This window comes from Nyctereutes procyonoides, unplaced genomic scaffold (assembly GCF_905146905.1).
Source record: "Nyctereutes procyonoides isolate TBG_1078 unplaced genomic scaffold, NYPRO_anot_genome, whole genome shotgun sequence".
Taxonomy (NCBI): domain Eukaryota; kingdom Metazoa; phylum Chordata; class Mammalia; order Carnivora; family Canidae; genus Nyctereutes; species Nyctereutes procyonoides.
Genome location: NW_026575043.1, coordinates 19,215,974 through 19,231,833, shown reverse-complemented (window position 1 = coordinate 19,231,833; position 15,860 = coordinate 19,215,974). Strand labels below are relative to the sequence as shown.

Below are 15,860 nucleotides of genomic sequence, written 5' to 3'. Positions count from 1 at the left end.
CTTTTGGTCGTGTCACCTGCATATTCCTGTACATGTCATAATCTGGCCATACTAGATTCCATCCTGAACAGGACCCATGACTTGCTACAATCATGCCTTTGCATCTGCTGATTCTAATCCCAGTCTCCATCTACAAAATTTCTAGCTGTTCTCCCTGGCTCAGCTCCATTGGCTTTCTCCTCCATGAAGCTTTCCCTGATTGCTTTTTATAGAAGTGATCTCCTTTTTTTGGAACCCCTGAATCTTGCAACCGATTTAATGGTCCGTAATATTGGTTGGTCTGCATTTCATGATTACTTCATGTGGATGCAGAGAATTGGACTATAAATTCTTTTAAAGCATGGGTATAAATTATCCATATTTGTGCCACTTCTCTGCTAGAGAATCTAGCACGATTCCTTTTTTTTTTTACACAATTCCTTTTTTAAAAATTTCGTGATGTATATACATACCAGCTTAATTAAGACATAACTTACCTACCATACAAATCATCCGTTTGAAGTGCATAATTCAGTGGCTTTTGTATATTCAGAGTGTGCAGTCATCGCCACTATCAATCTTAGAACATTTTCATCACCCCAGAAAGAAACGCCGTGCACATTAGTAGTCGATCCCCATATCCCTCTAAGTTATCAACTCTAACCAGTAATCTACTTTCCGTTTCTATAGATTGGCCTATTCTGGATATTCCATATAAACAGAAGCATATAATATCTGTCCTTTTGGGTCTGGCTTCTTTAGTATGTTTTCAACATTGACCATTTTGTAGCGTGTGTCCCTGTGTCATTCCTTTTGACTAATAACTCCATGTATGGATATACCGCATTTTGTTTATTAATTCCTCAATTGATGGTTATTCGGATTGTTTCCACTTGGAACAGTTGTGTACAAGTTCTTGTGTGGACATATGTTTTCGTTTCTTAAGTGTGTACCTACAAGTGGAATGGCTGGATCGTACAGCAAAGCTATGCTTAGCATTCTGAGGAAGAACTGCCACGGTGTTTTTTAAAAGTGGCCTCACCATTTTACATTCCCACCAGCAGTGTATGAGGGTTTCAATTTCTCCTCATCCTTTGTCAACACTTGCATCTATCCTTTTTATTTTAGCCATCCTAAGTGGGTGTGGAGAGGCATCTCTCTCTAGTTTTGATAGCAGGACTCTTTTAACCTATTAGATGTCCAATAAATACTTGTTGGGTAAATGATACTTATGTGAGTGTGAACAAAGAGAACTTTGAACACCTCATTTGGCTCCCAAGATTATTAATTAGCTAAAAAAGATGAACACGGAGCCCAGTATCATTAGAATTCAATTTTTATTTTTATTTTTTTAAAAGTGGGACTCCATGCCCAATGTGGGGCTTGAACTCATGACCCTGAGGGAGGAGTCAGGAGTCACATGCTCTACTGACTGGGCCAGCGAGACAGCCCTAGAGTTTGGTTTTCAAAAGTTACTTTTAAGTTCTTTTTAGATGAGGTTATAAAGGTGGTGAGTGGTCATGAGAATTCATGCAGCTTTGCAGGTTTCAGTGTACTTCTATTTTACAGAATAAGCTAACATCATAAGCAACATTCCAATTTTGATGTTGTTCCTATTCAAAACTTACCACTGGCTGGGGGGGGGGTGGGGACCAGGAATGGCTAATAACTCTTGAATCTTGAGGCAAGGCAACTAAATAAACTAGCATTCCCTCCTTGGCCCTCCTTTTTGCCTTCTCACCGGAACAGGTTACAACTCAGAAGCTCCAGACACCAATTCTCTGGTGACCGTGTGAACTATTACTTCTGCTTAGAGACCCGCCTGTTCCTCCTCTGGCACGCCTGTCTTCACAAAAGCACTTGATAACACACTTGGGGACCTGGGTGAGGGTGGGGGTGGTGGGAGCGGAGGGGAGGCATAGGAAAATGCAAGTGCCGAAGTTCCTCTGACTAGTTTTCCTCAGTAAACAGTAGACCCTGGGAAACATAACAGGTTTTGAAAACTTAATGTTGATGATTCTGGACGTCAGAGAGACCAGCAGCTGAATCAGTTCCCGTCAGGGGTAATGGTCCAACTGTTTTTGCTTGGTTCTGTAAAGTTCTATCTTGGCCAGAATCCATTCATTTCATCCATGCCTGGACAGACACTTCTTTCCAGCTGCAGCCCTGAGAACCAGAGTTCCACGGGAGGCCGCAAATCAAAGGCCCACCCATGACGGCGTGTTCGACTTTGTGTGGCACCCAAGTGTCCTCACAGGAGCCCGAGTGGGAGAGCCGAGGTCAAAGGTCACGGTCCGTAGAGAGAAGCCAGCAGCAACCCTATCACCCCGCCTTGCCTAACTCATCTGCAACGCCCTAGCTCTACAGTAGTCTTCTCTACAACTAGTTAGGAGGCACGTTTGTCCTCAGAAACTGGCCGGGTGGGGTGATGTTTATTTTCCAAAACCACAGTCCTCCCCTATCTGTCTAAAGAGGTTTCCAAGGGCCACCAACAGGCCCCCCTCGCAGAAGCCCTGTAGGAAAAGTATGCACAGTGGGAAGGAAGCGTGTCAGTGGCTTGTTGGAGGAAGCACAGCCCAGGCCTGGTGTCTCTGGGGCTCGGTGATAACTTGGGCCGCCTAAGCCCCGCCGAGGCCAGCCCAGCGCGGTGGCAGCCGCCCTGGGGATGGAGAAGGAGCAGCTCCAAGGAGGGCCCCTGCGTTGCAGAGTTGAGACAGGAGGCTCTGAAAGTGAGAGATATTGCGTGTGGCTTCCCCGGTGCCTCCCCGGTGCCTCGGAGGGCGACGTGGATGACACAGCATCAGCAGTGCCGTCGCGGGGTGGGGACGCAGGGGGCGGTAGGAGCCCGGGAAGGGGCGGGGGTGGGGGCAGCCCCCTCCCTCCCCCCCTGCCCCCCGCCCGGGGCCCGGAGCGTCAGTCGTGGAGCGTGGGGAAGGGGAGCTGACAGAAGCCAAGTCCGCTTGGGATTTGTTGGACGGAGAACACGCTCCCGGGCCCGGGCGGCTGCTGCCCCGGAGCTTACAAGGACCGGGGCCTGGGAGAGAAGCAGCCCTAAGTTGGGGGCGGGGTGAAGCGCTGGTTCCTTAATCGCCTGCCCCATCATCCACCCGCCCCACCTGGATGCAGCGCGAGGACCGCGTGGGGCGGGAGCGGCGCGGGGGGTGGGGGGGGGTCGCCCGCGGTCCGCCCCCCCGGGGACCCCCCACGCCACCCCCCTCCCGGCCTCCCGGGCATCGCTGCCTCGCCGTGTCCTCCGTTAAAATAGTGAAACAAACCCTGCAGGGAAGTGATGGGAAGCCGGGGCGGGGAGGCGGCTGCCGGGGCGGGGGCGCGGTGGTCCCGGGGGGCGGCCGGCCGGCGAGCGCGGGGCCGAGCCCCCTCCCCCCGGGGCGCCGGCGGAGGGCGTGGGGCCGACCCGGGGCCGCCGTGGGGGTGGGGGTGGGGGGGCTCCACCTCCATCCATCCCGGGATGCGAGCGGCGGCCGCCCCGCGAAGGTCGGGGCGGGGGCGGGGACCCGCGGGGACCCGCGGGGGCCGGGCCCCCCCACCCCCACCCCCACCCCCGGGCCGGGGCCGGGGCCCGGGCCGCCGCCGCCGCCGCCGCCGCCGCTCAGTAACACGTCCCCAGGAGACTCGCAGGAGCAACACGTGATGTGTCTACTTATCAGGGTGAGAGGGGGAGAGCGAGCCTCCGAGCGTGCGGCCGGGAAGCGGGGCGGGGGGCCGCGGCGGGGGCCGGGACGACGGCTGGGGCGCCGGGGTCGCCAGCTCCTCGCCCACCGCCCTCCCAGCGGGAGAAGAGGAGGAGGGGAAGTGACTGCGGAGTTGATGAACTTTGCACATCCAGAAACGCCATTTTGATTCCTTTTCCGGAACAAGTTTGCATCTCTCCTCTCCCTCCGCCCGCAGCCCACCGGTGCCCGCCGCATCATGCCTGCGAGCCGAGCGCCCCGGCCGGGCCGTAAGTACGCGCCCCGGGCTCCGGCCGCCGGCCCTCGGGCGGCGGCGGGAGCTCCGGGGCGGAGCGGGAGCGACCTTTTAAAGAACTTTTGGGGATGGGGAGGGTGCCGTGTGCGGAGCGCGTTGTACTTTTTTCTTTCTTTCTTTTTTCTTTTTTTTTTTTAAAAAAACTCGGCGTTTCCCGGAGCCGAGGACCCGAGCGCCCCACGCCGCGCTGCGTGCGCTCGGGGCGGCGGGGCCGGCCGGGGATGAGCCGGGCAGCCCTCTCCCCTCGGGCTGCGCGCCGGGCCGCTCCTCCTCCTCCTCCTCCTCCCCTCCTCCCCTCCTCCTCCTCCTCCTCCTCCTCCCCTTCCTCCGCTCCTTTTCCCCTTCCCGAGCCGCCGGCTCTGCCAACCAGCTCCCAGCGCGAGCCGCCGCGGCCGCCGCAGCGCCGCGCCGCGCCGCGCCGCCGGGACCTGATGCGCATCCATATTAGCCGCCCGAGCGCAGGAATCCGGCCCGACCCGCGCCGCCGCGCCCGCCGCGGAATTTATTTTTAACCAGCGCCGCCGGGGACTCGGATGGTGCGCGCACGGCCGGCCAGAGACATCTTCCCAGCGCCGCTCTCCATCTTCCGCCCTCGCTCCCCCCCGACATCCACCCCCCCCATGTGGGAGGGGAAACTTTTCTCCTACATACTTTCGAGTCCCGCTCGGGCCGAGGAGCGCGGGGATGACGGCGCCCGCCCGCCGCCGCCAGGTATCCGGGGGTGCCCGCCGGCCCGGGGCGCTCCCGGGGGTGCCCGCGCGGGGCTGCGCGGTGGGAGCATCCGCCGCGCCCTGCGCCGCGGACTTTGATCCTCCCCGCGGACGGCGCCGGCCGGGAGGGGGCCGCGGGCCGCCGTGCGCCCTCCCCCGCTCGCCGCGGCGGCCCCCTCCCGGCCGGGGGTCACGCCGCCCCCCGCCCCCGGGCGGCCCGGGAGGGAGGGAGCGGGGCGGGCGGGGGCCGGAGCCGCGTCCGCGCGTATTGTTCCCCGGCCCTTCCGCTGGCGGTGGACGTGTTTTCGTGGGAGCCATCGGTGTGGAGCGGAGCCTGCATCGCGGGGCGGGGGGGGGGCGGGGAGGGGTGGGGGGGGCCCTCGGCACCCGGCGCCGTCACGAGCACAGGAAGGAGGCCGGGAGCATCCGAGGCGGGGCCCGCTCCGCCGCCCAGCTGTGCAGCGCGCTCGGAAACTTTTGTCCGCCGCCCGCTGGACCAATTTTCCCCGAGTTCTGGGGCTTCCCTGCCTCCTCCCATCCCGGCCCCGCAGCGCCGAGCTGGGGGAGGATCGGGAGTCGGGGGCAAGGCTGGGCGCCGAGGGGCAGGGGACCGACCCGGGGGCGGGGGACCCAGGGCAGGGCCGCCCCCCCCTTCGCTCCCGGTGCCCCGCGCGCGCGCGCGCGTCCCCCTCCCCGCGCGCGCGCCCCCTCCCCACTCGCGGTCTCTTAGGAAACTGCGACCTTAGTGGTTGCTAAGGAGCAGGGGAGGTCCTTCCCGTCGCCGGCCCCCTCCCTGGGAAGCGGCGTGCCTTGTGCAAGGGGCCGGGGGTCGCTCCCCCGGGGCCGGGCGCGCGGGTGCGGGGCGCGGGGGGCGCGGGGGGCGCGGACGCGGGGCAGCGGGCGGGCGGGCGGCTTGACAGGCGCCGCGTGCAGCTCGCGTCCGGCGTCCGCGGTGCATCCGTGATGGGTTATAAAAGAGGAGGAAAGTATTTCTCCTTGCTCAGCAGATTTGCCCTCCCTCGCTCCTTACTGGTTAGAAGATAGAACGTGAGCCCAGATCCGGACGAGCAGTTCACATTCCATTACGAAATTCTACACGGCTTCAGAGCCAGCGGCAGCACACATTCGGGGCACTTTGGAGTTTTCTTTTCTTTTTTTTTTTTCTTTTTTTTTTTCTTTTTTTCTTTTTTTGGGAGAGGGGGAAAGGGGATGGTGGCTGGTGGTGGTGCGGAGAGATAGAAGGGCGAATGAAAAAATAAGTTGTTGTTTTTTTTTTTTTTTTGGTATGCTGAAAAACCTGTCTGTTTCCATCAGTAGGAAAAATTCGCCCCCGTGCTTGTTCTAGGGTGGTTGAGAGGGAAAGCCTAGACTTTTGAAAGTCAGTGGAAATAAAGTTTGCCTGTTGGATAGGGATGCTGGAAATAGCGAGGTATTTCGGTCTCGAAGAGGAGACTGGAGAGGATTTCTGCACAGGCTGCTGAGCTGCTAATGTGCATCCCATATTTTTGAGGTCTTTTTGCCTTTTAGGCATGAAGCGGTCTGTGCATGCGCGTGAGTGTATTCTGAAATAAGTTGAAGTGGAAGGTAGAGAAAAGGGAACTGCAGAGCAAAGGATGGGTTTTGTTAGTGTGGGGTTTTGTTTTGTTTTTTCTTCTTCTCCCCATCGCCCTTAAAAGCATCCTCTAGACCTGGTGCTTTTTCGAGTAGGCAGGTATGGTTCTAAGATCTAGTGTAACCCGGAAGTCTGAGCTAGAGGCTGGAGTCTTGGCTGAAACTTTTTTTTTTTTTCCCCTCCCTTAAACATCTAGTTCTGTGCTTCCTTCAAGAGTCACACAGAACTTCTGAAGAAATGGGTTCCAAGTTAGTCTTCAAATAATTTATGCATCGGTGAGCCACTAACTAATGTTAGGGGTTGTTTGTTGTTTGTTTGTTTGTTTGTGTTTTACCTCTGCATTTTGGAGGGAGCTTTCTGGGTACCCGCTGATGGATCCTGCTTTGATGTGTTTTGAGCTTTGGTTACACTGATGAATTAAACATTTGAATGTCTTTTATCAAGTTTTAAATGTGTGAAAAAACACCTTCCTCTCCCACCCACCCCCACTTTTACAAAAGAAAGGGAGAGAGCCCTTTGATTTAGTTATTTGTTTAGCTTGTGCTCCATTTTAGGTTGTTAATGAACTTGCACTGTTTTATCATTCTTAAAAGTACTGCCAAGCAGGTTGCATTTGAGGAATTTTTTTTTTTTTTTAAGGATTTGCTGGTTGTATGATAACTTCAGAAACGTTGCTGATGCTTACTGTTACGGGGCATATCGTTCTCTGGGTTTTTCTGGATAACTGCTTAGTTTCTCATCAGAAATTCAGAGCCTAAGCCCTGTGGCAGACAAGTGTTTGCTATGTGATGGGGAAGATGAGTCTGACTCAGCTGGCACAGGTGGTGCATCCATTCCTAACTATTTACATCATCCAACAAATGACCTTTTGATTGAAGGGTCTTTTATTTTAGATATCTTCAGGCAGACTCCTGAGATCTTATTTGCATCCAACACAGGTATAGAATGTTGAAGGAGAAAAATAAGCCTACCTGGTTCGTGTGCATCTGATCAAGTTGTTTATTGGTTATCTGCTGCTCAGGCAATAGCTAGTTGCCATTATGTGGCTTGCATTTTTACTCTTCAATTTTAAACTGCTGTGTTGATCCACTTCCTCAGGTCAGTTTGGAAATCTTTGCTTGCTGTCCTTATGCTCAGTTGTGAACATCATTTATTACCTCTGGCAAAAGAAAATTCCTGGTTCGTGGCGCCAAAAAATCCTACCCTTTTAGGGTTTTGTGTGACATAATTAATATAAATTTAATTTCTGCAAAAAATTGGTTAAACAGGCTCACTAGAAACAGTCAGAAGTGAATCCTTTTGATGTTTCTATTCATTATCCTTCTGAAAAGTAGGTGGTGCTTAAAAGGTCATAGGATAAGGGTTGCTAAGCAGCTAAACAGAAGATGCTAAAATTAACCAGAGCATTTTTGAAAGGGAGTCCTTCCCTGTTTTACATTATTTACTAGATTTAATTAATTTCTGGATCCTCCATGTCCTCTGACCTAGGAAGGTTGGCTGTTGGGTTTGTTTTGTTTTCGTTATCATATTTAAATAATCTCTCTCTTTTGTAAGTGTCTTTTAATTGAAGTTCATGCTCTCTGACCAACTCTGGTGTCAGATGGCAGCTCGTCTGGGCTGACTTCTTGTGTGATACCGGTGTGTGCAGGTTCAGCCCTCCTTCCTGAGGACATACGTGTGTAACATCACTTTACTTCGTTTATTCATAGCAGCTTGTTCAGTTTGTTTTGGAAAATCTAGCTCATCCACAGAGGGATGTCTTACTTTATACTCTTTATTAAACAGATTTGCATTCAGAAGGTAGAAAGGTAATATAGTATCCAGAGAAAGTCTGCGGTGTAGCCCCTCCTGATAACAGGACAATAGCTGTCTTCCCCCTTTTCTGAGATTAGATTAGGCTTTGATAGGATTCCATCTCCCCATCAGAGTTTATTCAGCCCAGTTTTTAATACCATGTGGAAAATAGAATTGTATTAGGTCTGGAGTCTCTTTGGAAGGGTGGCCAAATATAAAAAATAATAATAATAATAATATGATTTACTTCACATTTCTGCTGCAAGTACGTATGAGCATCTCGAAATTGTACAGTGAGATAAAATGGTTGAGGTCTACCTGGAGCCATGGTTGTTAAGCATCATCTCTTGGTTGCAGGGCAAGCCTGCTCTAAGTCAGAGGTTTCCCTGCCTCACCGTTGCTTGTGTCCATCTGACCCACCAGACAGGCAGAGAGTTGACCAACGTTTTTTATTTCCAAATACCGTTAAGAAATTAGATGGCCTCCCTGGGAGGGGGGCAAAGTGCATGGGTTCTCTTTTCTCTCTGAGACCTAGAAAGTGATTTTTGAGTAGAAAGAGCCCTGGCCCTCTTCAAAAAGCAGGGGTCAGAGTGTGATTTCCACGCCCCGGGGGGGCCTCCCCATAAATCAGAGGTAAAAGGTGTACCATATGAAACACAGGGGGAGGCATACGATGTGCTTTCTGAAATGCATCACTTATTTTTAATTTCCCCACTCCCCAAGAAGGGAGAGTAGAGAGGAAAACCATCTGCTGTGTTTTCGCCACAACGGAGGTGGCCACGCGAGGAAGGTGATGAGGAGTGAGGGAGGCTGACTTTTTGTGTGCTGGTCCTGGGCCTCTTGGCACCTTCTGGGTGCTCGCTGTTCCTACGAAGGGAAGCCAGCGTGGAGTGGAGTCGGTGCTTCCCCCCCCCCCAACCACCACCCGGGGGTGGAGAGGAAGGGAAGCTGGGAGGAGGGCTCAGGGCGCGGTCTCTTCCAGCCCCTGGTGCATCTTGTTGCCATCGGTACTCCAGGGGACAGGTGAGCCCGTCTGCGCATCACTGAAGGTGGCGGCCTGTGAATAGGTGCTTCAGACAAAAGAAGTGGGAGAGGGTGGAGATGTTTGCTCAGTGTGATTCAAGCAAGTAATGCTAAGAGAATTTGAAAGCCTCTGTGAAGTCCCCAAGAATGGGGAGACTGGGTACTTGCCTGCCCTTGCAGGATTCACCTGAGGCCTCTCGGGACTCCCTGACGGCGGGTGGTCCTGATAAGGTAGAGAAGGCCCAGGGAACACCCCCCCACCCCCCCACCCCCCCCACCCCTATTCCCATCCCCATTTCTTTGTCAGCCGGCCAGACTGCAGCGAGAAAAAGTCTCAGTGGGGGTAATTAGATAAAGCTTTTAAGTGGCTCTATTTGTTTTTCCCCTGGCTTGCTGAGTATCTACCCCCCCCCCTTTTTCAGAGGCCGTGGGGTAGGATGGTCAAAAGAATGTTTGAGACTTTAGTGGCTTAATGACTTTTTAAAATTTCAGTATTGGTGAGGTTGTACCTTCGACAGAGTCTTCACCCTGCTTTTGTGAAGGCCTTGAGCCAAAGATTCGGATTTTATCCTCAAAGCAGCAAACACCACGAGGGTTAGGTGGCTGTATTAACCCATTTTACAGCTGTGCCAATTTGCACTCTGGCTGGTAATAAGCCCAATCCCAGTCTAGCTCCGTACAACACCTGCTTAACGTCGGCTTAGCCTCAGAACACTGAGCGTTAAGTATGTGCCTCTGTGTGTGTTTTAAATGAGACCAGATCCTTTTCACAGTAATTCTTTGTTGAATGTGAAGATGTAAGGCGATTAAAAAAGAAACTTTTTACCTTTTGGCACATGTCTGTTGACGAATGTGATCATACACATTTTTTTTTTTTTTGTCAGTAGATCTACCTCTTGGAATTGTTGTAAGGATAATAAATGTTACAGAAACTCAAAATCTATATATGGAAGAAAGTGGTATATTTTGAGCTCAGGAAGCTTTGTGGGTATCCACTCTGGATTTCCTTTCCAGAATTGTGCACGACTCCAGGACTTAAGGCGAAATTTGCCTAGGGGTTTCTGTTCAAATTGAGGAAATGCAGCACTTTCTTTTTGCTTTGGGTGCCCAGAGAGACCAACAGAACTAGATCAGTTTTTCTTAATGAAGTTCACTTAGGGGTGGATTTTAAGGACAAGGCAAGTCGTCGTCGTTGTAAGCTTTGGACTCACCCTTTAAAGCAGTGGTTCTCAGAGTTGGCGGTTTGCCCCCAGGGGCATTTGGCAATGTCTGGAGACTTTTTTTTTTTTTTTTTTTGATTGCCTTGCTCGGGGGAGGGGTGCTACTGGCCTTCAGTGGGAAGAGGCCAGGGATGCTGCTTACCCATCCCACAGTGCACCGGATGGCCTCACAACAAAGAATTACCCAGTCCAGAACGTCAGTGGGTAGGTGGAGGTTGAGAAAGCTGCTTTAAAGGTACAGCAGTCGTGGCCTGTGTCCTATGTGCAGGGAGCCTGGGTGTCCTCAGCGTAGTGCACGTGATCTGTTGGGAGATCTGAAATTTCATAAAGCAAGTAAGCTCCTATTACATGCCTGTAAGGTACCTTGGTTGGCACCTTCAAGGGGTCACAGAGAATTTGGGGTTGGGGAAAACACGAAGTGGCGTGAAACATATTTAAAAACCCGATAGTAAATAAAAGTTCTAGAACTCATCTGCTTCTAAAACAAACCAGATTCGTTGGCACTGGGACGCTGTTCCGAGTCACTTCTTCAGTTATTGGGAAACTTGCTCTGTTGTTGTCATCTGCCAGTTTTCTCTCCTGTTTTAAGTTATGTTGGAGTGTATTCCCCTCTACCCCCCCCCCCCCCCCCGCAAGTGTTCAAACTAGCCTTTACTCGCTTGACAGTCAGGGTTTCTGTACTTGTAAGTGCAGAAGTCTCCCTCGTTTTGTCAAGTTTTTTGCAAAATTCTTACATAACTCTCCACCCTTTTTACAGGGCAGCTTTTGGGAACCGGTCTTGTGTCCATACATCTCCTCCTGAGGGGGTGGCTGGCAGGCTGGTGCCGTAGCTGGGAGGGATGGGGAGGGAACGTGGGGGAAGGACACGGGGGTTACTTTTACGTTCTTCGGGCTCCTGGGTCTCCCCATACTAGTTGTTCCTTTAACTGGTTGAGTTGAACAAAATGTGGTTTACAGACCTGAAACTATCTCCTCAGCCCAGAAAAGTCTAGGATAGTGACCAGAGTGATCTTGTAGCCACAGGTGTCACTTGCCTGACCCGTTACATCCCCCCTACCCCAACTCCAGGCCTTACCCACATAGGCAGGAGGTGAGGAGCTGAGGAGGAGGCAGGAAGAGAGGGGAGAGTGCATTCCAGAAAGGGAAGGGCTGGCTGCCTATGTGCCAGTAGCTTTGGCCCTAAGACGGCCTGGGCTCCCACTGACCTTACAGAAACACTCTCACAGGTAGCTTTTTTTTGTTTTTTTTTTTTTAAAGATTTTATTTATTTATTCATAAGAGACAGAGAGAGACGCAGAGACACAGGCAGAGGGAGAGGCAGGCTCCATGCAGGGAGCCTGATGTGGGACTCGATCCTGGGACTCCAGGATTATGCCCAGGGCTGAAGGTGGCGCTAAACCACTGAGCCACTGGGGCTGCCCCCCCCCCCCTTTTTTGAAACATCCTAAACCCCGTGGGTAGACAGTAAGCATCTGTTCACATCTGTTTGTGCTGCTCTTGCTCAGGGACCTGCTCTGAAGCCACCTTGGCTTCCTGTACCAGGAGCCGTGGATTCAGGTGTTTATCTGCCCTCCCCTCTGGCCTGTAAACCGGCAGCTCCCTGCCCTCTGTCTCCATTTACAGCTTTTCCTAAGCCCGAACCCTTTTGTCGCTGGGCTCACCTGTAGGTGCCCCAGAGGTGACTTGTAAAAATAAAAGTCCTCTCCCTCACTTCTGGAAGGTGCTCTGACACGCACCGTGCACCCAGCCTCCCGTCCAGGAAGCGCTTTGCCATCCTCACTTGCATCTGTCTCGGCCCCTAAGTCCAGCGATCAGACCCTCCCGGAAACTTCTCTGGGCGGACTCTGGCCTTGGCTCGGCGAGGCCCTGACCTCAGGTCCTCAGCGTGTCGCCAACACCTCCTCAGTTAGCCTCCCGCTGCCCGCGCTGCCCTGCTCCGGCTCATCCTCCGCTCTGCTCCGAAACTCAAGCTGCACATGGTGTTTGCCTGCTGAAAAACATCTCTTGGCTCCCTGTTGTCTACAGGAAGAAATCCAAACTCCTCTACTTGGCACCCGAGGACCTTCATCATCAGCTTCCAGACTGTCTTGCTACTTTCAGCTCCTGCCACTTTTCTGCGCCACTGACGCACTGAGTGATTTCTGACCGTCTCCGCGTCCGTCCGTGTGGGTTGTTCACTCGGGCTCATCCTCATCTCCTTCTAGCAGATGGCCTTTCTCAGCTCTTCTTCCAAGAACACTCTAGAAACCACCTCTTGCAGGGAGAATCGGGTCCTCCATCCAGAGTCACTCCTACCTCCTTCTGTCCAGTCTGTCACAGTGGACCTTGTTGACGGGTTTTCCCCACCTCGAGAACAGGGAGGGACTTTTCTTATTTTTCCAACCTTCTGTACCCAGCTCAAGGATTGCAAAGTATGTCGATTGGATCTATTTTTCTAATACAAAAGTGAGAGCTTTCGGGAAGCGCACATATAATTTAGTAGCTGGGTCCTAAATATCAGTACAGATTGAGAGAAGGAAACAGATGTAAACTTGAGTGTTTAGCACAGCCGTCCTGCAGAGATTTGGTGTTACGTGTGCACTGCTGGAAAAGAATTTCGAATTACAGAAATGGTAAAATAAAAACTTTGCTCAGCTTAATTTACTCGAAATTAAAGAGAAAAAAAAATCTTTGTTAATGCCTGATTGCCCTAGAAGCTGTCTCACTAGGGCCCTTACTAATTATAACCACTTTTCATGGCTCTTGGTTTGAAGTTTATATTAAATAGGAGAGATGGGCACACAGATCAAAGACCAAAATCATTTCAGAGCTCCAACGTGTGGGCCCATTTTCTCTGCTTAGTTAGATTTTTGTTTCATTAGTGGTATGAGTTAATAGGAGTGTTGGTCTGTGTATAATTTAACTTTTCTTTTTTCCGTTACTCCTTGGATTTAAAACAAAATACCAAACCAGAAACCTACGGGGCGTAGATCTTGCTCTATTTGTGTGTGCGTGTGTGCGTGTGTACAATATCCATACTTGATAGAAGTTGATTAGAGATCAGTCTTACAGAAAGAAACTTTCCACCGTTTTAGGGCAGCCTCATTTATGCTGAGACCTTACTCTTTTTAAAAACCCACTTCTGAATACACAAAACCACCTCAAGTTGTTTAAGTTTCTTTTAAAAGAAGTGTATACAGCTTAAGAAATAGGGGAGATACCAGAAAGATTGGGTCCGAGAGAAATGTTTTGCTTATGGACCCTTTTGTACCTAAAGAATGTTTTTAAACTGCATAGTGGGAGGTCTTGATACCTTTTATTACAAGATGAAATCCTAGCTGATTAAAAATACATTCCTACCTTTAAATATTCCTGTTGTGCTTACCCAATAACTAGAGTTTTTAGGCTCATCTGGTAGATACATTCCGATAGAATAGTCTAACTCTTACATTTCTCTAGGAGGCTTGTATAGTTTCTTCTCCGATGTGGAAAACACATCTCATAAAAGTCCTTTCTCTTCCACCTTATGGCTTTTAATTGTTGTTTTGAGGGATAATTATATGAAACTGTTTAGTGAACATCTCAAACAGGTTTCCCATGACTTGGTTAGTTAATCCTATATTGGATTAAACTATTCTTAAAATTTTAAACTGAGTATAATTTAAAAGAGGCTTAACGTGTACATCTCTAGACTTAATTTGTTTTTAAATCATGAAACTAAGGTTTCAGAGAACTATTGGTTGTTTAAGAGCTTAGTAAAGCTTCACAGGCCCCTTTTCCTAGAATATTTTATCACGTTGGAGTCAGTATCAGACCCAATCTGCTTTTAGAAAACAGTTTTTTCGGGGCCCCTGGGTGGCTTAGTGGTTGAGCATCTGCCTTTGGCTTAGGTCGTGAATCCAGGGTCCTGGGATCGAGTCCTGCATCGGGCTCCCTGCCAGGAGCCTGTTTCCCCCTCTGCCTGTGTCTCTGCCTCTCTCGTGTGTGTCTCATGAATAAAGTCTTAAAAAAAAAAAAAAGTTTGCACCCCCAAATTTGCAAACGTCATAGCATTGAATTTTTTTTTTGACATTTGCAGATCTTTATTTGACTTTTATTTAGTATTTGAATGTATGCTATGCGAAGGCTGCAATAAATACCGGGAGTGCCAGTATGAGTAAGAGAGAGTTGCTATAGCTTCACAGACGTTGGAAAATACCTGTTCAGCCACTAAGTCATGTACTTCTATGCCAACTGCTAGCAGTAAAATTGAATAAGAACATGTGTTGGGGGCGGTAGGATGGAGGATACTGGGAGGCAGGTCAAGGAAGGCATCCCATGGAGCTAATATCTGAAGGATGGTGGAGGGAGGGAAAGAGTGTGTTGGAGCACAGCTTATACAAAGGCCCTTAGGTTGGAGGGGAGGGGTGTGTGCCCACCGAAGCGAGAGAAACGCAGGGAGTGTGTGGAGGGAAAAAAAAGACACGGAAGAAATGAATGACAGCACGATGAAGTAGGTGAGTGGCTTCAGCACCCTCTTTGTAGCCCACAGGTATTTGGAGGTCTTCTTAGGAACTTCAAGGGTGTAAGGCCAAGGAATGACACCATGAGATTAGATTTGCATTTTTAAAGATTGTTCCTGCTCAGAGTGGGGGATAGACTAGACTGCAAGGAAGCTACTATTTTGCCTTCCATCTGCAAGATCAGTTAGAAGCCTGGTTTTTTTAAAAAAGTTGAAAACCAGTGCTGGCTTGGATATGGTGGCCACAGAGTTGGGGAGCCTGGGAGGCTTTGATAGAGATCTAAGTGGCTGGAAGGACTCTGCTACTGGGTGGGGGTAGCATGGGGGCGGGGAGGGAGAGAGATGGCTTCCAGGTCTCTGGCCTTTGTAGTGGACGAGAGGGGGGGTGCCTTTCTCTGAGATCAGAATGCTGGATGAAACAAGGTTTATAAACACGGTACGTCCCCTGTTCTTTAAAGAGGGATTTTTATGGTCTTTAATACTTTCAGCACCTTCTCTGCTTGTACTGTTTTCATTGGTTAAAACGTACACACCTGGCATGGGTAGAGCCTGAAAAGTACAACTATATTAAAAAAAAAAAAAAAAGTGAGAAGTGGAAACAAATGACTGTCTTCTTCCTCCCCCACCCCCACCTTCCTTCTTTCCTTTTAATTTCCTGATACCAGAAGGAAATGGAAGATTTTCTTGTAGATGGCCTGAGCTTCTGAATGATTTTCAGATGGGATCCGCAGCTAAATCTTCAGAGCATTTATGTGTCTGTTTTGGTGAGGTGTGGACTTGTGAGCACGGGGCTCAGGGCAAGAGGCTTTGGGCACAAACTCTCCCAGTTGCAGGAGCCTCTGACTTAGGGGTGCCAGGACTCCCTCACGACCTGATTTTCCAGCGTCTTCCTTGCTTTCGCAGGGGACACTTGACCCTCTGCATGTCTTCAAACTCGGTCAGTATTTTTGCTCGCCCGGTAATCTGTGTGAAAACAAAGTTCATTCCGCAAGCGAAACTTGCTCTTGGATCTCCTGTGTGCTGGGCTTCCCACTAGATCCGTGGGTGTCAAAGGG

The 15,860-nt window shown here is 50.8% G+C and overlaps 1 protein-coding gene across 1 annotated transcript in view; it reads left to right on the top strand.

Moving 5' to 3' along the window:
• The first annotated feature begins 4,928 nt into the window (after nucleotides 1-4,928).
• The window catches only part of RREB1 (ras responsive element binding protein 1), a 132,808-nt gene continuing 121,876 nt past the window's right edge, over nucleotides 4,929-15,860 (top strand). Inside the window, 1 exon segment of the mRNA XM_055322939.1 lies at nucleotides 4,929-4,996. The gene's annotated coding sequence lies outside the window, so the exon portion shown is untranslated.